This window comes from Sturnus vulgaris, chromosome 2 (genome assembly GCF_052056855.1).
Source record: "Sturnus vulgaris isolate bStuVul1 chromosome 2, bStuVul1.hap1, whole genome shotgun sequence".
In the NCBI taxonomy this organism is placed as follows: domain Eukaryota; kingdom Metazoa; phylum Chordata; class Aves; order Passeriformes; family Sturnidae; genus Sturnus; species Sturnus vulgaris.
Genome location: NC_142244.1, coordinates 23,861,684 through 23,886,225, shown reverse-complemented (window position 1 = coordinate 23,886,225; position 24,542 = coordinate 23,861,684). Strand labels below are relative to the sequence as shown.

The 24,542-nt window shown below is 40.5% G+C and overlaps 1 protein-coding gene across 34 annotated transcripts in view; it reads left to right on the top strand.

The window, feature by feature from the left end:
- ZBTB20 (zinc finger and BTB domain containing 20) overlaps window positions 1–24,542 on the top strand; it is a 504,648-nt gene that overhangs the window by 298,541 nt on the left and 181,565 nt on the right. For 18 of the 34 annotated variants that reach the window (XM_088158933.1, XM_088158924.1, XM_088158925.1 and 15 more), the window contains one exon: window positions 13,608–13,708. The exons of 5 other annotated variants lie outside the window; for them this stretch is intronic. The gene's annotated coding sequence lies outside the window, so the exon portion shown is untranslated. Of the gene's footprint in view, window positions 1–9,017; window positions 9,135–13,602; window positions 13,880–15,636; window positions 15,774–24,542 lie in introns of all 34 variants that reach the window. 11 more of the 34 variants (XM_088158947.1, XM_088158939.1, XM_088158934.1 and 8 more) reach the window with 5 other exon arrangements.

Genomic DNA, 24,542 nt, shown 5'->3' with positions numbered 1-24,542 from the left:
TTCAGAGTGAGAATTATTTCTCCTGTGAACACCTTTATTTTTTTTTCCCTAAGTAAGAGAAAAGCCATACTGATGTTTTCTGACTTACAATTATCCGTGTAAAGTCAGCAAACATGGAATAATTACTTGCAGACTTTGCAATAAGCAAGTTTTATTAGAAATGGGGAAAGTGCAACTCTGGTCTTTGCCTGTTTTTCTCCAGAGTCTCATCCTAGTGCACTTTCCTTTAGGTGGCACTCCCACATTAACTTGTGTATGACCCAAGCAGCTGTTTGTGATCTATCATCTGTCTCCTGAAATGTGATGGAGAGACTTAGAAATTATATTAATTGTGGTGTCCACATCTTCTCTTCATTAAAAGTTGAAAATTGCCGTTCAAATATTTCATAATCAAAAATTAATCCCAGTCTACCTGTTCCAAATCATATATTTCACCCTCTGGGAATGAATCCCAAATCCCCATTACAATTTGGATGCTCTCTCCTCTGAGAATTGATTACAAATTCTGGTTATTGTTCACATACTTTGTCATAGGGGGAATTAATCTCAAGTTCCCATCTACTGTTCTGGGACTGAAAGCTATCTATAATTAAGATTTTTCTATTAAATGGATATTGACAATGAACTTTTTCATCTACATTTTTGGGATTATCTTCTGGCAAGGAAACTCCATCTGAGCTCATGGAAAGATTCTTCATGCTGAGTGGTCTGACCACCAATTTCATGCCACTGGGATGCAGACATTTTGCAGGAGCTGGTGACATGACTGTTCTCTAATGTTGATGTTGGGTAAGGAGATGCAAACATTTTCACGAAGGCTCAGCAAAGTGGAGCAAATAAACAGATTAATAAAACCAGAAGAGTTGTGCCAGAAAGATAGAGGAAGATGTGAGCGTGCAATTGTGAAGTACTCTACAATTGCAAACCAGTTGCCTTTCGAAATCATAACAATCTTAGATATGTAGAAGGGAGGAATAATTTGCTCTCCTTTTCAGCAGTGGATAGAATAAGAATGAAAACACTGTGGTGAAAGGTAGCAGTACAAAAATACCAGAGAGACAATGTATTTTTGGTAGGTGAATCTGTGTTCATTCTGATTAGTTTCAGCAGCTTTGACTACAAAACTAACTGCTGTTCTTTCCACATAGATTCAATTATTTTCCATAGAATGATGCAAAACATGAAGAAAGAAAAAAGTTTTCAGTTCCATAGTTGTGTCTATCCCTGTTTCTTCATGGGTAGAAAATTGTATCAGAGCAGCCCTATTTTTCAGGGAATCTGGACTCTGGACCTAGGTTGCAGTGTTTCAGACCCACCGCTGCTGCTAATAGACATGGCGTTTCCAGTGGCAACAGTTGTCTCATGCATTCTTCCACACTTTAGAAAAAATCCCCGTTTCTTTTTTTCCCTCTCTTCTTTAGCAGTGGGCAGCCCTGCAACCTTTTGATCATACCGACTTTGTACATTACATGACTGAACGCAGCTATGCCAAACATCCTTTCAGAAAGTTTGACATTTGTACCATTTGAAAAAAGGAAGGGAGAGAGGTGGAGAGAAGGGGAGGAATGAATCCTGGCGGCTCCCTCCTGCCCTTTCGATTAAGAGTGCAGTAAGTCAGCAGAAGAGGTGGGACTTTTAACAAGGGGGGGGGTGTAAGCTGGTTGTGATCTGTGATGTATGCACAGGCATGCACACGGAGGAAAGGAAAGAAAAAGACAGAAGAGAGACAATCAGAAATTACTACCAGAAATTAAATAAATTGATTTATGTGACAATGAAAGAGACAAGATGAGACAAAGGAAGATGGCTTTTGTTACTATCCTAAACCTGGTGAAGGAGGTTGAACTTAGGAACTTCCAAGGGCCCCTTAAAACCTAATAATTTTAATTTTGTAACACGTTTGTTTCTATTCGTTACTTTGCAACTACTGTTTTCTGCTTTTGTATTCTGCTTTTTTCTGTTTGATATAGGCATCATACAGTCACCCCAAGACATTGTTTTATGATAAATTTTGTGCAATCATTAATACTTCCAGTTCTTCTAAATTTTTGCCCACCTCTGCTATCAGTCTTTGAGATGGTGTAGAGTTTGTGGAACTGGAACAGCTGTTAATATGCTGGCATGCAAAGGGAACAGGGACAAGCATTATTATGTATTCGAATGTTTGCTAAAGAAGATAGGGCTTTGCAAAAGTTCATAGCAGCTTTATAGCTTGGGCACTTGGGTCTCTCTGTGTGCTTCAGGCATCATTCCAACCAACACTCTCTGCTGAGGTACATGAAGGCTTTTGCAAAAGGGAAATGCTGAGGTTTTTTACATCTTTCAGTTTAATCAGTTCTAGCCTTTGCTGGAGATGTGATACTGGAATGAGTGGGTTAGTGTTTCGTGATAGCTCCTCAGTTATTATTTTTTAAAAAGAGAAGTGAAGAAGGAAAAAAGGAAAAGGGCTATGCGAAGAGAAATAACAGGCCAAAATAGGCAGTAATGTTAGGCTCTTTAAAAGTCCTGAAGAAAAATTAATGACTGTTTTAAAGTAAGTTTGCAATGATGTGTAAAATAATTCTCTGTGTGAAAATCTATATTGATTTTATTTTGCTTTGTTTCTATAGAAATTGTTCTCAGAATAGAAAGGCTGTGACATTTTGCCTTTTCCTGTGCTTAATAAGTCATTTGTGTCATCCTCTCCTACACACACATGTGCTCTGTCTTCTCCCTGGCTGTTGGCAAAGGATGGCTACTTGCTGTTTCATCCAGATAATTTGTAGAGCTGCAGCTAATGGATAATGATGTTGGAGACCCTGCTGCAATTCTGGTGGTCCTGGGATCTGTGGTGGGAGGGAGGACATGCTTTGAGTAGTGATGTGAGTGGGTAACGCAAAAGGTTGTCATAGTCCCTGAAGCAGTTAATTGCCAGATGTGCCAACCTGCAGAAGTGTATTGGCTTTGGAAGACCAAAGACTCCTCTGTTGTGAGGAGTTGGAGGTTGCTATCAGGGCCCTTGCAGTTGTTTCCACGTGGCTTCACACACATAAAGGCGGCTTCTTTCTTTTTTTTTTCTTTGGCAAACGTTGCCACAAATAATCTGACTGGTAAGATTATGTGAAAACATGTTAGTCCCTTCTTCTTACGGTAAGATTTTATAGGTGCTGTGGTAAGCAAAGCCATGTGTGGCCAGAGAGAGAGGGAACTTAGGAGAACAGTTTTCAGTGAAGTATATTGACTTTCCTGCAGCAATAATCATAGAATCATAGAATGATTTGGGTTTGAAGGCATCTTTAGATCACCTAATTCCAAGACTTCTTCCATGGGCAGGGACACCTTCTACTGGACCAAGTTGCTCAAAGCCCCATCCAGCCTGGTTTTGAATGCTTTCAGGGATGGACTATCCACAGCATCTCTGGGCAACCTCTGCCACTGCCTTACCAGCCTCATTATAGAGAATTCTTCCTCATATCCAATTTAAATCTATGCTCTCTCAGTTTAAGGCCACTACCCTTTGCCCTATTACTTTATGCCCTTGTAAAAAGTCCCTCACAATCTCTTTTGTCAGCTCCATTTAGGTACCAGAAGGCTGCTTTGAGGTCTCCACAGAGCTTCCTCTTCTCTGTGCTGAACAGCCCCAGCTGTCTCAGTCTGCCATCACAGAAGTGCTCCAGCCCTCTGATAGTCTTCATGGCCCTCCTCTTGACTTGTCCCAACCGCATGGGAAACCACCGAGTCTTGATGCTTGGTTTTTCTTCAAGCATTCGCTTTGCTTGTCAGGGTGCTGTCAGCTTCCCCAGATTTTCTGCAGCAGGTCTGGCTGTTGTGGTGGCACCAGCTTCCCATTCCCAGTCACTGGTGTCAGACAGCTGTGCTTCTGAGGGGAAAAGAGTCAGCCAGAGAGGAGCTGGGTACATTGGTGCTCATACCACTTGCTGTCATTGCATTGAAGACAAATGCTATGGGACAGCCCAGGGGTGGTGGGGACAGTAGAGCCTTGCAAGAATCCTTAACTGTGGGAAAGAGGGAGAAAATGGCTCATGGAGCCCCACCTACAACTGGCTTTGTGCAGAAGGACTCACTGAAGCTGTATTTTTAACATGATTGGGTATAAATGACCCATTTTTACCTCTGCATATATCATCTGCATCATCCCTTCACTTCCTTCCTCTTTAAATGATGTGTTATGCATAGATTTGTCATTTACACTCCAACTGCATTTTGCATTATTACATTTTAATGATATTTGAAGTTCTTGCATACATATTTGAGTTCCTGATATAAATGAAAAAATAGAAATAATCAGCATACTTGGTTCATCTGATGACATAAAAATGTTCTATCATAACTTTGGCAATTTCTTGAGCAAGACCAAGCATAAGATCAAATACTAAGAGAGGATCCAAGTACATCTGTCTATCTCAGTGTCTCCAAAGGTAGGGCTGTTCAAAGTCAACAGCTAAATTTTGCAGTTTGGCACCATGTGTACCTCAGATAAAAAATATTTTACCAACTCTCCCCCTTAAGCTTTTTAACTTGTGGTTTAGATTAAAATGAAACATAGTTCTGAGTGGTCCTTGACTCTTGTGGTTTTTTTATAAATTAACATCTCACATATTGGCTTTGTTTGAGGATGCCCTGCATGATCAGAGGGTCTAACCCCCTCCATCCCATATCTCATGCCAGCTTACAATCTGTTATAATCTATTAGGAATCTTGAGGCTTGAGGGCAGAATTTTGTGTAGGGATAAAAGATGCTTTCATGTTGGTGCTATGGGATATATATATTTTTTTCTTAATTCTTTCTCTCATTCTCAGTTTCATGAAAATTCATTAATCTGTGACATTTAAAGACTCTGTCTGAGAGGTGTCTGGAGCAGCGGCCGGCTGCATACATCAATAGATTCTCAGAGTCTGGCACTCTGTCAATATTTGGGGGCCTAAGTAACAGCACTTAAATGCACTGCCTGCCAGCCGTCACGCTCTTAGCGTGTCTGTAAGAGTCTGAATGAGGGGATATTAGCACGACGAGTCCTTTCACAACTGGCAACACTTTAGAGACAAACTGCTTGGTAGGTATCTCTCCTCTTCCCTCCCCTCCTGTTTTCTGGCATGTCTACTTTGTTTATCTGATGTGATTTATGTATTTACACACAAATATGCATCCTGTGAGGAGGCATCATAAATCCTGAGGCTAGAGGTGGTATTATAGCATTATCTATATAACAATGGAAATGGGCTGAAGCTGGATTTGGACCCAGAACCAGATTAAGCTTGGGTTGACTTCTGGGCCAGTTGAGTCAGGAACAGAGTTTTGCTTGGATTTCATGGTGCCAAAATCTTTAGAGTTCAGTTCCAAATAATGAGGATCTTGGACTAAAATATTACAGGAAGTGCTACTGTGGCAGTATTTCAACCAGCTCCAAACCAGAAGTGGAAAACAAGCCATTTCAAGACTTGGGTTCTATTCAAATGAAAACTGTTACAGCAGGTTCAGAATCCAGACCTTCTGTTCCTTTTTAAATCCTATCCCACTGCATAAATTGGATTCACAGTTGAATATTACTCTGGATTATCCATGAAACCTCCCTTTTCAGAGTTAAGAAAACCAGGGAAGCAAAAAGCAACATTTTATTTGTTTCTCTGGTAGAATGGGAAGTACAGTAAAATAAAGCAGAATTTACAGATGTTTACTGATATCCTCCTTTCTCTTTTTGTTTGGTTGGAGCATTATGGCTAGAGAGCAATCACTGTATTTTATGATACAGCCATGTTTGTTTTCACTTTACCAATTGTGCTTCACCTCTTGCTTATTATTATGTTGCTGGATATGGCTCTGAAACCAGGTTGTCTAGAGAAGTGAAAGGCCACAGTGTCTGGAAGTTTGCACTGGCTTTTTGGACCTGAATTGTGGACAGAAATCTATCTGAATGTTTCCGTTTTCTAAGTCTCCTTAGAACACTATTTTTTTCAACCTATTTTATGCCATGTATACCAAAAGGAGATGAAGGAATGCAGGCAAAGTAATACCCAATATGAACATTTTCCTGACTGAATTTTGTGACCAAATTCTTAGACAAATATATCTGAATCAGAAGCTCTCTGAAACCACTTCCTTATCATTCCTACTTTGCAAGTCCAGTAACACCAGCCAGTGCTCCTTGGCTTGACCTCCAGCACATCCTTCAGTGCTAGCTTGAGTTGGCAATTTCTTCATCCTTTTCCAATAATGTTCAAAAAACTTTTTTTCAACAAACTTCCCCTGGTAGCACCTGCAAAAACTTGGCATGATAACAAAATAGATAAAATTATTGTGTTGGAGCTACCTTGCAAGAGCAAGTTGGTAACAAAAATAGCTAACTACCATTTCTCAATCATTTCTTTGCTTGTTTTAGCACTCTCTCATCTGCTGCCTTTATCTTGATTTTTCCCTTACTCCAACTACAGCTGTATCTGATGTCCATTTTCCTGTTTGTGCCCCATAGCACCTGTACTTATAGAGTATTTTGTCACCTGTTGGAAAAAAAGGAAAACCCTGTGAAAGTTTACAAATGTCTCCACAGAGGCAGTGGGTAACAAGGGATGCCTTTATCTCTGCTTCAGGCTGAGCAGCAGTGAGAAAATAAACAGGCTCAAAGCTTCTGCGAATGCTGGAGTTGCATCTGGCTAGATGGCAGCAATGGCCAATAAGTACAATCAATCGACAGAGAGGATAATTTATTTTTAATGATAATTGCTCCTTGAGCATGGTGTGGGGGGCATGTGTGTGCTGAGGGGAATGGCTGCCTGCAAGTGCTGTCCTTGGACAGAGCAGGACTGCCTTGGCACTGGCTGGCTCGGGCTGTTCCCTCTCACAGCCCTTGCAAGAGCTGTGGCTGAGGTGCAGCCTCAGCCCTGGGAAATGGCATTCGAGTCTCCTAGAGCTGGGCAGCAACCCTAGGGATGGAGAAAACTAGCATGAGGTTAAAGCTGCCATGGGACTCCAGGACACTGGGAGAGCCCATGATCAGGCCCTACAGTAGGAATTATTGCCCCATGTGCTCCACAGTTCCTTCCTTCTCAGTCTGCGCTTTGAGCTGCCTTTCACAGTCTCAGCACAGGAGCACGCGAGCTTAGCGTAACCCACGCACCTTTTGTACCCAGGGAATACATCTCAAGACATAATGGGGCACATTTGAATTCCGTCCCCAGTGTTTTAAAAACGTGACTGACTTTATTGTCAGTGACAGCCATGTATGCTCTGAGAAACCTCCCCACCCCCAGTCCCGAGTGCTCCACGTGGAAGTTGAAGAGTTCATAGTGTTGCAGTCCTTTCTCTTTCTGTGGTATTTATTTTCCAGTGAGCTCCAGTTGTCTTTCAACTAGGCAAGCTGGCCTTGTGAGATGCATGGGGTCCTCAAAAGAGAGGCAGGCACACCTCTTCCCTGCCGTCCCACAGGCTGTTTCCTCCTCTCTGCAGATACTGAACTTGCATTTCCCATTCCTGCTGGTGACAACTGTATGCCTAAAGCCCTGCACAGGGAGTTTGAAGGTTGTCTGTGAGCCTTTCCATTTTTTCCAGCTCTTTCAATGCAGCTAGTCTTCCTTCCCTGGGGGGAGGAAAGGATTTGAACCCAAATAATGGGGCTTCAAAAGTGCTGAGGGGATGTTGGGTTTCAGACTTCATTCATTACATGTCCCTGTTGGTTCCTGGTAGCTGTAAACGAGATGCTTTCTCTGAGTGCTGAAATTGATGAAGCAGGAAAAATCCAGGCTTGCTGTCCGTTCATATTTTACATCTATTAATAAGTAATTAATTAAAGAAGAAGCTGATGTTCCCATGATGGGCTGCTGAATATATGCGAGTGAAACTATTGGCATTAAAAAGAGATTTGACTGCAGTTGAGGAGTTATTTATATTTTAGTAAATCGTATAGGCCCCAGTTGAGATGAGCAGTGTATTGTTTTAGGCGCTGTACAGACCCCACTGTAGGAGGTGCATTTAACCCCAACAAGCTCAGAGACTGCAGAGACAAAGAGTGGACAGAGAGACAACTGCAAAGAAATTAAATAATAACTCACCTTGGGTCTAAAGATGGGCTGAATCAAGAAGGGAATGCAGATCCCCTGCTTACCTGTTCTTTCATTAAGTCAAGAGCTGGTTGACTCACATTTCAGCCCTTAGACTTAAATCTGGGTAAAACTGTTGAATTAAATTTTTCTATTTGCTGAAAGCAGCTTACCTCAGATGTGCTAGCCAAAATTATGCAAAAAAAAAAATCAACTACGAAGAAAATTAAAAGTTTTGGAAAGCCAGAAGATTTTGATTTGATATTTCTAAACAAGATTTCTGGTTTTGTTTTGATATTTCTAAACAAGGTTTCTGGTTTTGTTTTGAGACTTAGTCAAATTAAATTGAAATATATTGAACACAAACAAAAAACCAACCCTTTTCATTAAACACATAGGTGATTTTTGTTTGGTGTTTCTTTTTTTCCTTCCCATGTTCTCAGTTTGGTCAGCCAGCCAAATAAATCAGTTATTTGCACAACTGTGGCTCTAATTAGAATGTTGGGCCCAGGGGACTTGGGCTATATATTTCAATACAGTACATATTTATAATAGTAAGTATCCTGCCTGGTACTCCATATATAATAATAGCAAGCAGTCAAGAACAACTGGGGAGATGGGGGCACTAGGGAAGACCCAGTGCCTTTTAGCTCTTCAGAATTTTACTTTTGGTCCTAGTTATGTTTTGGAGGGTATTACTTACAAGATAAAATTTGCATTTATTTGAGCAACTCAGAAATGGGATTCACTGCAAAGCTGTCATGAAAGGGAAATAATGCAGAAGGAACAAAGGATATGTTCTCAGCCAAGGCTGATATGTAGACACTTCCAGAGATCCTTGACGCCATAGGAAAAATGCTGTCTTCTCACTCTACCATAACTTCCCAAAATCTTGAAAACCAAGCAGTTACATACAGGGGCTGCTCATAAAGTGCTGTGACGATTTGGGTGTATTTTTGTCTATTTGCAATATTTCTACCTTGCAGAGAGTGTGGTCATTTCTGTGATCATTCCTGTCTCGAAGCAGTTTCCTCTGTTCCAGTTCAAAGCTGCAGAGCCCATTTTCTGTGAATGACTTCCAAGGAGGAGGACTCTGGCATCAGGTATTCCTGATGTGCTTTTTTGCTTGTCTAAGTGTTGCCACTCTAGGTAGCTGGTAGGAACTGAAGGAGTCACTTGAAGTTTGGCTCTATGTTATTCTTTCTCATCTTGTTTTAACTGATCCGTTTTAGTGTTTTCTCCGTTTGCATGTGTCCATAAGCAATAAACCCATAATTTTATTCAGCCTTATAACCATGGCAGAGAAGCTCTAATAGGAGAAGGCGAGATATTTTTTTCCCAGCACTGCCAGTGTGTTGTTCATCCTGCTTCTTTCTTTCAGTAGAGCCCCACAGCCTGAGCTCTGGCACCCAGGGCACTCTGCCACCCTGTCTGCAGTGCCTCATGCTGTGACTTGGCAGTGGTGATGCTCCCTCCAGGTGATTTCTCTGCAGTGTGCAGGGCCAATACTGGTTTTGGTGCTGCTCCAGTCCCAGCTGAAGGGCTCAGGTGTATTTCTCATATGACCTTCATTTAGTGAGACAGACTTCTTCCTCTGAACCTGTAATGGGTATGTGGGGAATGAATTTGCCTTAGGATTGCTAGGCCTTGACTGCCAAGTCAAAATTTACAGAAATTAGAGCATTTTCTGAGTTGGGAGGGACCCACAAGGATCATCTAGTCCAACTCTTAAGTGAATGGCTCACACAGGGATTAAACCCACAATCTAGGTATTACTAGCACTGTGCTCTAACCAGCTGAGCTAATCTCAGGGTCAAGTCCTTGAAGATTAGGATCAGGCTTTCTAGTGGAGAATTCTTTGGGTTTCAATTCCCTTGACTGAAGAATTGTCACTGTACAATGCACCAGTCTTGATCTGATAGTTTAGCTGCAGAATGACACCCAACTAGAGAGTATGGAAAGAATCTAAGAAATGAGACTTGACCAAGCCCTCTCTGACTCCCCACAGGTATGCTTTGAGGAGGTTAGCTTTATGCAGACTTTCGGAAACTTCTTTTGACATCTGTGAGGGCCTCATATTACTTTGTCCTTACCTTCAGAAGTCTGGGGCATTACTGGACAAAACAAGGGTCTGCTCCAAGCTGTCAGATTTCTTTCTCCATTTCCTCCCAGCTGGCACATTTAATGCTATTTCATGGTGAATTAAGCACTGAAAGAGGTTGTCAAGAGAGGTGGTAGGTGCCCCATCCCTAGAAATATTCAAGGTCATGTTGGACAGAGCTCTGAGCAAGCTGATCTGGTTGAAGAGAGAGGTCCCTGCTCATTTCAGGAGGGTTGGACTAGATGACCCTTAAAGGTCCCTTCCAACTCAGATGATTCTGTGATTCTGATTCTATGGTAGGTACCATGGGATTCAAGATAAGTGAGAATGTGGCAGGAAAAAAAGGTAGATAAGATGGGTGCGACTGGAGACTTGACATGGGAAGCTGAAAGTAGGCTGCAGTATACAGGAGGGTAGGCAGACATGTTTCCTGAGTACATATCATAGAATCATGCAAATAGGCATCTCCCTCCACTAGTCCTTCTTTGATCAAGAATTCTGCTGTTAGTTTCCAGTAGTCCTAACACTCAACCCAAACATTACCATGAGAAAGAAACACGAGTCCTGCTGCTGATGCTGCCAGTGCCCTGGGGTAGAAAATTGTGGAGAAATGAAATTTTTATTTCTGGTTGTTGCAGTTCTCTTTGTGCACTTACTGCTACAGTACCAAGCAAAGTTTGTCTAGATCAGAGCTCAGGATTGCTTATTGTCCTCATAATCCATTTCCTTTTGCCAACAGCAGTGGCTTTTGTGGCTAAGTCAGAAGGGAATGCTCCCATCACAGGCAGCCTCTTTTCTATGAACTTCATTAAGCTTTGGGCCATTAACTCAAGATGCATGATTATTTTGTTTATTCGAACAGCAAGACAAGCAGAGTCTCCTTTGAGTGTTTCTTTCAAGCAAACCAGCATGACTGAAAACTGGGAGCTTGCCAGAAAACGTTACGTGAAACAGTAGTGGCAGGTTCATCTTAGTGTGGGCGGAGAGGGAGCGATGTACCCTCTCTTTTACTACTTCAAACATGCAGTGTCCATATGCCATAGTTGTGTTGGTTTATGGATGGAGTATGAAGGATACTATTCCATCCCCTTCGTGCAAACACTGTGTGAGTGCTGTGGAATATAGAAACTTAGGGGTATGAGTATCAGCTCTTGTTGCAGTCCAAACACACAGCATCAATATTCAGTATGCTATAGACAGTACCATTTTCCTCCTTTATATTTAGTGTTAGTACACTGAGCCAAATACTAAAAGGGGGGTGAGTGGGTCACATGATGAAATTAATACCATTAATTATTTAGAAACAATCAAAGGAAATACAAGACATCTGGCTTTAAGCCCAAACAACTCATGGCACTGCTGTTGCCTTGTAACCTCATCAGCTCTTAGTCCAGTCATCTCTCTTCTTTCGTTGTGAACACAGGAGATGCTTCCCCCCTACCCCCCTTCCCCACCCCTCTTTCCTGCCTTCTTTCTGGCAGCTAGGAACACAGATCACAAGACTGAACTGTATAGTTTACTGATTTTGTGTGTATAAACCCTGATTAGTTCTGTGGTAAAAAGGCATCCCCCTGCATCCCCCTGCATCCCCCCACATCACCATGCTATATAATAGTGTTTGATTAGCAGTGTGTTGCAACCATAGGTTACGTTTTTCTCCTCATCTTGATATTGGGGAGTAGCTACTGTAGGAGGAAAAGGCACTGTTGCTACTGTAGTGCTAAAAGTCATCAAACACACGTGTTACAGTAGGCTGTGCACAACATACAGTGAGAGACAGTTCCTGCCCTGAAGAGCGGGGGGGATCGTCTACATAGGGAAAAACTGGAGCAGAACAAACATCCCAGCAAATGGAGAGATTGTGTCCATGATTCTGCAAGAGGACTGTGGCAGACCCAGTCCACTGGCTTTGGCATTCACCTCTCCCTGGCTGAGGCTAGTGTTTTTCCATCAGAATGATTTTTGAGTCGAAATTCATTTTCTTGAAATGAAAATTTTCTTGGCGAATAACTGTTTTACCCAAGAAAAGTCAAATAAATATTTGCCAACTGCTGGTTCTGAGAGACCTATTACTCTTTCTTTTCCTCCTCCTTTTTCCAGGTAGCTGAAGAAAAAAAACTGTTTTGGTTATCTGAGGGGTATATCTTTGTGGAAAGACCTTCTCATGAGGAAAAAAGACCCACTTTGCTGATTCTTCCAACTCAAGAACAGAATATTTTGGGCACCCTTTCTCTCAAGTGGTTATATGATCATTATAAGATTGTTCCATTTTCTCTTCAGCTCAGTCTTTCTCAGTATTTCTTTGTATAGATGATTTAATATGTTTAATTGTGAGGTTCTCATCTTCCATAGGCAACTTAGTATATACAACTTCTTGAAATGATTTTATCAGGGCAAAGCAAAGTTCTTGCTGGTCATTCTACTTTTCTGTGTGTTGGTGAATGTGGGTCCATTTTGATGACTCAAATGCTGATAGATTGAAGTAATTCTCATTACATTCTTGTCTGTGAAGAAGCACTGACTTTTATTTTCTTCCTTTAATCCAAAAAGCATAGATTCTTACTGTTCTCTTAATGGTTGTTGAGAGTAGCCTTGAAGCACTCTTATTTTATGACAAGGCACTGAGACTTCTGTCACAGTAAGCATCTCCTGACAGTCTTTACCTATTCTGGACTACTATTTTGAAGATGCACATTCCAAATTATGTATGAAAAAGTATTGAAATATGCTTTCTTGGTTCTGGGAAGCTTTCTTTAGACTACTCCTTTCTATTATTTGTGGTATTCCATAGCCTGCTCTTGTCCTCAGGAAACGATGGCATCAGTTGAACATATTGGGTGTGATTTTTCGAAATATGCAGTTATCCACATTCAGTTCCTTCTGCATTCAATGTGTGTTAACACTGCCTTCGACAAAGGCAGAGTTAGGCCTATGCAGAAGGCTTTAAAAACTGAAAAATGAAACCCACCTTTTGCACCCTGGACTATTTGCAGGCAAGAACATATGTTATGAGTGCTTCCACTGCTTTTCACAGTGTTTGTTAAAGGTGCTTAGACTTTTCTCTGAGTAATAGAGTAGCTAATTTTGATGCTATGATAGATCTGTTTTTTTTATGTTGTCCCATTATCATGTAAAGATATTTTATCTCCTGGAACTAAATGCAAAAAAAAAATCTAATAAACTAAAAAAAAAAAAAAAAAAAAAACCAAAAAAAAAAACCAAAAAACCAACAATATCAACCAACAAAAGAAAAACAAAAAAACCCCTACAACCTCTTAGATTAAGCTGTTCCAAGGTTTTGTTTATTCCTTTCCTTATACCAAGCCAGTACTTTTTATTTTGTTTTCCTCAGATGTAGTCATTAAGTACAGTTTCTTGTTTACGTAAAACTTACAGTTTTGTTTTCATTTTTTTCTTCTCTCCCTTTTCTTTTCCCCTTCCTGACATCTGCATCGCATGTTGATGTCAAGAGCAGCAGTGGTTGGCAGTTTTCCTCAACTTTGCGAGAGAGAGAGAGATTTTGTTGGAATGAAACCTTGCTCTGCGTACAGCCTGCTTGAGAAGCAGCACTGAAAGGTATAATCTCATTTTCTGTCTTGAAACCAGAGATGAAAACCACAAACAGGTAGAAATCTCAATGCCAAACCACCTGTTGAGCTACAGCCGAAAAGACTTTGGCAATACTTTCTTCACTGTATCCAGTTGGAACGGTTACATGGCTGATTCCCACAGTATCTGTCTGTACCTGTAAGTTTGGTAAAGAGGCTAATTCATTGGAAAAGGTTGGGGTTGAAATTCAGTTAGAGTTAGCATGGCAAAGAATCTTCTCCTATTAGTCTTGCTTTTTGCCTGGAGTAGCATACATCACTTGTATAACTCAGTTCAGCATTGAAAATACCAATCCTGAAGTCACATGCTGTGTATTACAGAGAAAAATGAGATTTATTGAAACAGCTTTGTGCGAAGTCCAGATCTGCAATAGCATGACATTCTAGAGGTCAGAATTGAGGTGACTGGATGAAACTGTGAAGACAAAAGTTGTGAAATACCCTGCTGGCAGCATCAGTACTTCGTCTTTTGAGGGTATTGCAATTCAGAAAGTCACTTAAAATCAAATTAAAATGCTATCCTTGGACTGCCACACATATGCTCCCTGTGACATATGCATTACAGAAATAGCCACTGTGTAGTTAATATGGCATTACAATTTTGGACTCCACCCACAAAAATTAATAACATTCTTCAAATAAGAGTGATGTAGGATGCTGACACATTTAAGCCCATATATTCTTGGACTTGTGTCCTCCAGTGCATGAGAGAACTAGAAATCACAGGATTTTTCTTATTTCCTGTAAAGCCATGCTGGTAAAGCAGTAGAATGTAGGTGATGGCAGGCTGGCAGGGTATGAACCATGAATAGCTGAGCAGCAGAGCCATATTTTATACTTTTATATGCTTTTATGTGTTCTATTCTGTTAGTCGTACTAGTTGACTTCCATGGGTTTGCACGAGCATAATTTAGAACAGATTTGGGCTACGCTATTTATATTTGTGCCGATTGCTTCATGTTTGTGAAACAATTATTTCCTGTGGATCTGTAGCATTGTCCAGTGTTGCAAAATACTTTCATATGTATATATGACTGGTTAAAATGTGTTTTGAAGCAACATGACAAAGAGCAGTAAAATCTGCACAGTAACTGAGCTTTACTTGGCTGTCCATATAATGTCCAATTAATGTGGTTACTGTGCTCTGAAGTCTCTCCAAGGCTGAATAAGACATGCTGTGGCCTTGTAAAAGATGCAGGTTTCCCCTGAATTTTCTAAAGATTTCCATTACAGATGCTACAATGACACGAGGACAGTGTAATCTGTATCTTTAGTAGCAGTAACAATGAAGGGTGTGAAGTATATCCCCAAAATCTGAACGTGTGAATTCTAACCCATCAGCAAGCTGTGTGAGAATTCTCTAGAGTAGAACTTAATTCTGTGCTGAAGAGGAACACTGTGAACACTCAGCATAAAATAGAAGATGTTCTGTTCTCTACTGCACTATCTTGAGCCAAACTTGGGATCTAAAAGCCAAGCGAGGTTCTTTCATCACCAGTCATAAAGATGCTGTAAGTCAGATTGTCCCCTCAGGCTATGTTTCGACAACATAGTAAATTGAGCTTTGGGAACTTTCTACCAGATCGAGATCTCTGTCACCTCAAAATGCAAAGCACGGATCCATTATGAATTCTCTGATGCAGTTTTAAAAATATATTGTGATGTGTTGACTTCTACCAGCAAGCTCTGTGCCTTATTGTATACCTTTTGTTCCTTGCTGCTAGCATTAACACATATGACGGGTGGCAGAAATGGCATCTCGTGCCCTCACATGATCCAGGTGAAGTCTTTACTGTGAAGTTATCCATTAGTGCAGTCTGTTACAAAGTTTCAATGATACAGCACCATCAACTCAGTTACCTACTGTATTTTTTTGTATTTCTATTCTTCCCATAGTCCTGGAAGGTGGCACAGGCATTAGGATGTACAAAATTTGATCTATGTTACAAATGGAATCAGAAAATGTCTTGGATTTTGTATATGTGTACCAACACTTCCAATCCAGTGAATTGTGTTGAGAAGAGTGAGAAAACGTAAGTGTTGATTCTTGCACAAAATGAAGACAGGACACTACAGGAAAAGTACATGGCCAAATTCCTCTTTGCCCAAACTCTGGAGAAACTAATGAACAGGCAAACGTTCAAAGTTTTGATTTGAGGATGAGTTTGGCCAGTATTAAATTTTGTCTAAAATTCTTATTGTTTTCTTCTGCCTTCCTCCCCTTTGCTTTTCTCTGTTGTGTGATGAATGTATCATGTCCACATCTTGTGACTGTAGCTTTGTGTTTAAAGCCACATTAGCACAATGAATGTCTTTACTAAATTATATTTCAGAATTCTTCCAGGGAGTCTGCACTTTGGAAAGGCAGAGCTGCTTGCAAAATCTTCAGTTTCAGAAATGTTCTGTATTATGAATGTATATGGTTTCCTTGACCTTGGTGTGCCAAAATGATTCTCAATCTGAGGATCTTGGTCTCCTGGAAAGAATAGGGGAAGAGGAGGGAAGAACTTTGTAATGATATTTTTGACACTGCTGTGTTTAAAACTTACTATTTCCTGGAGTTTTGAGAAGTTTTCAATTTATTTTCCTTCCCTCTCTAACCTAATTAATTTTCAGGGATATCCCCACGGATGTAATTTATAAGACAAATGAATTACATTAGAAGTTGCTGTCATGGTATAAGCCCCTTTGTTTAGGGTAAATTTAATATGTTTTGAATTACATTAGAAGTTGCTGTCATGGTATAAGCCCCCTTGTTTAGGGTAAATTTAATATGTTTTCCTGTTCTTTCCATCTATAAATACTGATCTACCACTGACACCCTTTTTACTTTATTTTTTGGAAAATTTTGTTGTCAGTGTTGAAAATAGTAAAAACATGGAAATTAAAAAGGAGAAACATTGCTGTAATTCAGCTGTGGCTAGCAAAAACCTGAAGTGGCACTAGCAGAGAGGTAGGGCTCTCTGCTTTGACTTTTTTGTCTTTAGAAGTGTTTTTTTGTAGAAAAGAGTCAAATAATAACTAGTATACAAGTCAACAGTTTTCCCCTTACTGTAAAATAAAAACATTCACCCTCGAGAAATAATTTTTAGGAAGGAAAAGCACATACCAGTTGCATTGCTCTGTTCAGGACTGTCCCAACTGCAGTATTTATATTGGTGAAGCTATCTAACCTTTTGAAGCCCATGGATTCTTGTACTGTCCTTTCATACAGCCTTTTTTTTAATATCTATGCAAGCTACTGACTTCAGCAAGATAGTACACACATTAAAACATTTACCTTGTGCTTCCAGGGCTGCGCATTCTTTTCTAAAAGATTAAGGAGACATGAGGGGTAATTGCTGCTCCTGGTAAAAGCAGTAGGTGTTTTGAGAGCGGGAGCAAGTTTGCTGTAAATTCAGGCCAAAATACAAGTTTAGAATTTATTTGGATTCCAAAATTTTCCAGTAGCATTGCAGTTAGGTCCTTATTCCTGAGGTTGGAGAGTGACACTGACTTTCCTTTTCACAGAGAATGAAATGCAGAAAATAGCTTAAAGGGGGATAACACAAAGTATGGTGCATCTTTACCAACTTTTGCTTTGATTAGATGGAATAGTCCAAGGCAGAGAACTTTACTTGTAAAACCATAGTAAACATAGCAAACATCCCAATATAAAACTGGCAGATTATCCAAGCCAGTGTGTAAATCTCAGCTTGTGCTCCAATGCCTGTGCCTGGCATGGGCTTTCTGACCCCACCATGGCCAGGTTCCAGCTGCTCACCCTCACAGCAGGATTTGGGGAGTGTCTTTTGGTAAGTGTGAGGAACTGCCTGGGAAATTTGCCTCAGGACATGATTGCTCAACACCCTTTCCCTGCTGAGAGCGTATTTTGAAACACTGGATGCACTTTTTTTAGTTTTCTATTTCCATCCTGTATTCCCAGCTTTTCTAAAGGAATCCTAAGTAGTTTCAAAACAGAATTACTTCACTAGCAGTTGTGTGGCCCTCATGAATATAGCAAAGCCTGACACTCCCTGTCTTGCTTTTTTTTGAGGTGCTTAACAGTCTTATGGCATTTTAAAAATCTTCTATGTCCGGATAGCATTGTCTTTACTTAAACATAAGGTTCAGAGGCAAATGTAAAACATTTATTATAGGTGTTCACTAAGTGCCTTTTTTCTTTTTTTTTTTGAGATGCTAAATTATTTTCTTTTCCTTACACAAATTATAGCAAACACAGTGCTATCTTACAGTCCCCAGCTTCAATTTTAAAATGGATCAAGTTTAGGTTCTGACATAATTGGCAGAGTACCATCGTTTTTCTACCCCTCCCTCAATCTGGGCCATAATTGTGGATATCCTGTGGACTGCAGCCCAGAGACTGCCAGTGCTGGGAGCATACAGAAGGGAAGAGATGATGGCAATAGCTCTGTAGCTTGACCTGACATTTGCATTGTTTCTCAGTCACTCAGTGTGATGAGGGCAGCAGAGGGTTTGGTGTGAACTGCAAGTAACTGGCCATGAGAAGCAGTCTCTCCTACCTGGCTCAGATGTTAGTAGGTGCTGTTTGCACTTCAAAAAATATAATACAAAGAAGGGGTATTTTAAATAAAAAGAAAGAAAGTAAATAGATAGAGAAAGTCATACTCCAGGTAATTCCACTGCTTGCAATGAAGTTTCACTGGTGATAGATATTGACCCCATAAAATCCCTGGGTCACAGACAACCTTATGACAGACCCTGATAGCTACGTGAAGACAGATTATGTCAAGCCCTCAAATTTGGAAACACAGCAATTCCTCTGTAGTAAGATTGCAAATGAACACCCATTTGGAAATTGCCAACATTATCACAGTTTGTCAGGGTGATCTCACAGCCCACAAAGCGCCGTAAGAGATTGCTTTACAAGTTCTGAAAGATTAGAACGTTGAAGTATGTGACACTGGAATGACGCTTTGATGCCTGGCCTTGTCAGTCAGCCAGACAAATAAATAATATCCAGTGTTTTTATTAGTGTAAAGCATAGCAGGTAATAAAAATGTATGGAGACACGCTTTCTTGTTGCAGCTACAGGGAGCACAGAAATGTAGGCTAAGAGAAAATGGAATGTGTGAATGTCAAACCCCTCAAAAAGGCAGTTGAGTGTCTGTGTGGGTCAGTAACTTATTGCTATTTCAGCAGGTCCTAGTTCAAAGCATTCGAGATATTGCATGACTAAATGAAACAGCAGAAATATTTGGCAGTCTTGGATTTTGGTCATCTAGAGAAGCATGAAAACATATTCCTGTAAAATGAGGATGGAGTGCTAAGGGCCTGGGCTGCAGAAACATGGATTCCTCTCATGAGTTGCGAGAGAGAGCAATGTAGGTGTGCACAAAAGAAGTGGCATGCAATTAAACAGCAGAAGAGTGTAAAATCCAGCCTTTTTTTACAGCCTGGAATTGTGGAAAAACTTTTGGGTGATACGGCATGCTTAGATTTTTGTTAAGAGTTTCAGATCTTTTAAAACTTAAGAGACCAAAGTGACAGTAATCAGTAATCATGAAATTGGTGTTTGGGACTTTGTATAACAACTGAACTTTATAGGCTACCCTTTTCCAGATTCCTTCCACATTCAACCCAGATTTCTACAAAATATGCCTAGTCTGAAAACCATTTGTAGAGCCTCTGATGAAAACTATTTGCACTGGTAAACAGTTCCAAACAAGGCAAATTTGTTAATCTTTGTGCTTTGATACAAAACATTGGTATGTTTTTATGTATACCAGTATTCCACCAAGGATGAAATGTGGATCTGATTTATGTCAGTTTTCAGCCTTTAAACTTTGTGGAACAGAAAGTATACATTCTTAGAGAACCACAAAATTGTAATAATGTCAGATCAGCTACAAACTCCTGCACCTCTGATCCACCTGTAGTTAGAAGATGATCATCTGCATTTGTCTCCTACCTGTAGAGCCACTCATAGTTTGTCCTTGACCCTGGATAGCTTTTGCCCCTGCATCCATAAGGGCAGCAGAGTACTCACAGATATCCAGGCATTAGTTAATGATTGCTTACACAAACCTGAAGAAGCTTGGATGAAAGATCTGGTGTAAAGGCATAGAATTATTGTGACTATTATTAGCTGAATTCCTAAACCTAGACAATGTATTTGCACATGTAAGTAATTATGATGCACTTCAAGGCATTCTGTTTGTAATGCTTTGTAATGCTTTGCTCTCCATTTCCTGCAAATCAAATTACTCAGGGATAGATTTGATTTCCACATAATTTTGAAAATATTTTCTTTTTCTTTTTTTAATTTCCTTTGTATTAATTTTTTTCAAAGTTCAAAACACAACCAACTGTGACTAAATGCATAAACCCAAACAAAACCCCCCTAAAGTTTAACAAAATTAAAGACAGCCTAAGTTGATATGCAGCAAACAATGTAAATCATACCTAACAAACATGGTTGTAATAATATACCTTATCCATGTCTGATCCACTAATAACAAATACTTATTCAGAGAACAAATAACTCATTCTTCTTCTCAGAGAGAGAGAGGCAAGACCCAAATTCAAACTATATCTTGCAGTCTAAACAAATATGAAAAACCTGCCAAATCCTCTTATAGAAATCCCAACAATCTTGTGTTTTCTTAGTATCTTTTGGGAACAAGGAGACTAGGAGGAGGGGAAAGAAAGGCCAGCTTTTACTGGAAATGTGTGTCCTGATCCTGTAGCCATTCCATGAGAATTTCTTGGTGCCTTCTGTTGAAAGGTTTCTCTTGTGCGTACTGGATTGAAACCAAAACCTGAAAGCACAGCCTAGGGTTATTTTTTGTAATTTGGGATTTTCTCCTCCCTTATAAGAAGTTTTTTGAGAGTGTTGGCTTGACAAACATATTACAAGTGAACTCTGGTCAGTTTATAAAGTTTGTTAGAAGAATAAACTGTTATTAGAAATTAATGAATGCTTTCCTTTCTCCCTCATGTCAAAATAGGCTTTTGACATTTTCACGTTTTTCCTTTTGGTTACATAAACAGTTCCTGTTTGCTTAACAGAATAGCATCATCCTCCCTGTCCTACACTGTGGGTGTGACACCATCTTCCACAGGCCTCTGGCTCCTTCCCTGTCCTGGAGTCAGTCCGGTTTGGTTTAGTTCTGGGCCACGACGTGCTACCAGTGGTAATTGGCACAACTGCTTCCCAAAGTGGGAAAAGGCAGATGTTCAGGTATCTTGCAAGCCATGGCATACCTTCACTGCCACACAGCACATATGTGTTGTTTGTGACCAGGTCCTGGCTCAGCTGGCCGCAGTGCCAGCTTTGCCACTTGCCCCATCAGTGTGCAAGGAGCTCTGGCCCACCGCCTGCTGGCAAGAACTCATGTCTAATGATGTTTCAAGAAGCTGAGTATTTTCCCTCTCATGTTAGACTTTGGCGTAGAAAACTGTGTCTAACTCATGTCTCTTCTGTCTTCCCTGTTGCACCTTGTGCTCCTCACTCCTCCTCTGTGGGCTGCGGTCCTTGTGAGGAGAAGAAATTCAGTCCTTTGCCTGTGTGTGCTGGTGAAATCACTGCCTCGCAAGGGCTCTGTGCTGGGAGGCATAGCAGGGTGTCTCTGTGTGTCTTTTGATTTTGCCTTGAGGCCTCTTGTCATTCAGCAGCGACCCCCAACTCCTTGCTCCTCTCCCACTGTCCCCACATGTCCCTTTAGCTGCTGGTCTACCCAAAATGCCCCCATGCTCCCCCTTGCCTGGGTGGTCCTGCAGGGCTATTCTCTTTGCCTGAGATGTTATGGTCAGGAATTTTGCAGTTTCCAGGTGATGCTTCTAGTCACTATTATTGCTTGAAGTTTAAAAGGTGCTATTGTCTGGGTTCAGGCTGCCTCTTGCAAAGACCCACTGTATAATACACCCAGGTAACATGTGCATATAAGAAACAAATGAAAGATGAGCAGAATTACTAGAGTGATGTAAGGTAAGGAAGCATTTTTAGTGCCTCTCGTATGGTACTTGGCATAATGAACTTCAGTTTAAATTCTATCAACAGCAATTTGCACTTAAAACCTAAGACACAGAAATTTCTCATCATAGCTGAGAAACATGCCTTAAAAATGTGAACGAGGCATAGCTGGTACAGTGTCATGTCCCAGTGTGTAGGATCCCAGATTAATACCACCAAAGCTGTTGTTTTTTTGTTTTTGTTTTTGCTTTTTAATTGATTCCACAATCATGACTTCCAGTAAAGGTATTTTCTTCCCAGACCAAAAATATGAACCTTATTAGGTGGAATGTAAAATGTAATAGAGAAGTGGCTGCACTGGCTGCAGAAACAGAGATCCCAGTTTCAGATACAGACCAGTCCCCTAGTGGTGGGCTAACAGCATCCACCTCCTTTTGAGTACCAAAGAGAAAAATTTTAATGCACTTTGTGTGTATTCTCTTTGAGATTCTTATTAAATGTCAGATGCTAGGCCTTTTTTCCCTATACATATGTATAAAGTCCTGTCGGAGGAAAGAGGGGTTTGGGAAAAGGGAAGGTGTGTATAGAACATGTTCTGAGGGGCTATGCAGGGCACATTGACTTCTGTGGTACATGGGCTTAGGAGAGAAATGGGGTAACAAGAGAGAAAAAAATGAGAAATTAATGTATAGGCAAAATCTCAAAGGCCAGAATTAGATTATATTCTTTCTTTTCATATTAAAGTTACCTGCTTTATGAAGCAATGTCCTAGGCATTTAGTCTGTAATATTTTCTTAAGAATATATTCCTATTTTCAAAAAGACAGAGCCCAGAACATGGTTTAGGGTTTGGAAAGAATGTATATCATTACATATGAGTAACTGTTCTTGTACTGAAATGAAAATTAAATATTTGATACTGCTATCATTCTTTGATTGAGAGACATAAAGCTATAGAATTAAGCTTATAGTAGCTGTCATTTATTTGGGCTCTGCTTTAGTCAAGTTGGCCAAACTATCAGAGGAAATTAGACTTCTTAATTTAACCTTTAAACCTCTTGGTTCTAGCACTGCAGCACATCACTGCACTACCCTGTAGCACAAGAACTGCTGAAAATATTGTTCAGAACTTGAACTGGTGGTGTGCTGGTCCAGAGCTGCACTTTGGCACCTCCAGTTTCCAGATCAGGATAGTAATTTAAATGTCTCTTAAGAACTTGTGTCTTGTCATGTGTTTGCATATCTCTCAACCTTTTCATGATTATGGTTGTTTAAGTGGTTTTGGATTTTAAACTTGTTGGATCTTCCTTTAAAAGTTCCATTCATTTAGTCAGTGTGGAGATGGTGCCTCTGCCAGAGCCCCACAGGGGTTTCCATTCCACAGGGGTGTCTGCTTTCTGGATTCTCACAGGGAAGAGGTGGAATGAGATTTGTTCAAGGAGGCTGCATTGATTTTCAGTAGACATATCTCCTGTTGCACAATGATAATGTGGAACAGTTTAGGTTGCATTTATTCTGCAAGGGCTGAACTGTAACCCCCACTAGCAGAAGATCAGGGTCCATGTTAGTAAGAAGGGTTGGCTTATTTGTTGGAAGACTGTGGTGAGGTCTTAAGATACAAAACCTCCTCTATATCACAACCCAAAATAGTACATTGTCCCTAGAAGGTGTCAATAGCAGATGTTTGTGAATGAACAAGACGAGGCCTCCAATATGATCAGTAAAATCATTCTCAGTGGAAATTTCGCTTCATGGTGCTGAAGGGAAGTGAAGCACCGTTTATTGGCACAACTGAGGAGTTGAACACTCTGTTGTGTTAGGGATAGAGAAGAATAGTAAAACAGCTTCTGCTTGGTATGTTATCAATGCAACCACCAGTTATAGGGAATTCAGTCATGCAGAATGCCTGCACACCAGGGAAAGTAAACTTCCGTAATACACGGCATCATCATCAAACTCTCTGCATGCACATCTAATCTGTGCAACTGTTTCCTGGGCTCAGGTCTAGTGTGAATACAGGTATACATTATTGCTTCCCATAATTGTGCCAGCAGACAGCAAGGATAGACATATAAAATCTTGGGATGGCGTTCAGAGCAAACAGGCATATGCTCTTCTTCTCTCCATGTAGTCACCGTGTATCAAAAGCACAGACAGACAGTACATCATATGTGAGGGCAAAAAAAACCAGACAACACCCCATACAGCCATCACACCTTGAAAACAGACATAAAATGTCAAGTCAATATGAATACAGAGCTCCTACCAGTCTAATAGAATAGATCACACCACAGCCAGGTACATCTGTTCTCAGCACTAACCATTATCATTAGCTTAAAACACTTAAAATCACTGAGATTCTTCAGGTCTGGGGACAGATTATAGCAGGAAGAATCTGCTAAATAGACTTAGCAATGTTGCAAGCAGGGATCTTGACTACATTAAAACGATACATTCTACATCTCAAAGGCTGTAGGCTGTTTTCAGAGGAACAATCTGAATGAAGAATGGCAGTAACAGTGGATAGCAATTTCTTTATCACTGTGTAAATACTGAGCTTAAAACCTTTGGACAAACAACTGTGCCAAACTGGAAAACAATTTGCCTGTGAAAAATCAGGCTTGATGGCAAGGCATCAGCCATCCTGTGTTCTTGACAGACTTCTGCATAGGCTGGAAAGACTGAACTGTGACTGGACTTCAGACTGCGTGGCTGACAGAAAGAATCAAATCTCTCTTCTGTAGGACAAGAAACAAAAGAAATAGCATACTTCTCCCTTCCTCTCTGTGTTCACATACTGGTATCTGACTGCTATGAAATGTGAGATACAGGTTCTTGCAGAGACTGTCAAGTCATGAAAGCTTAGA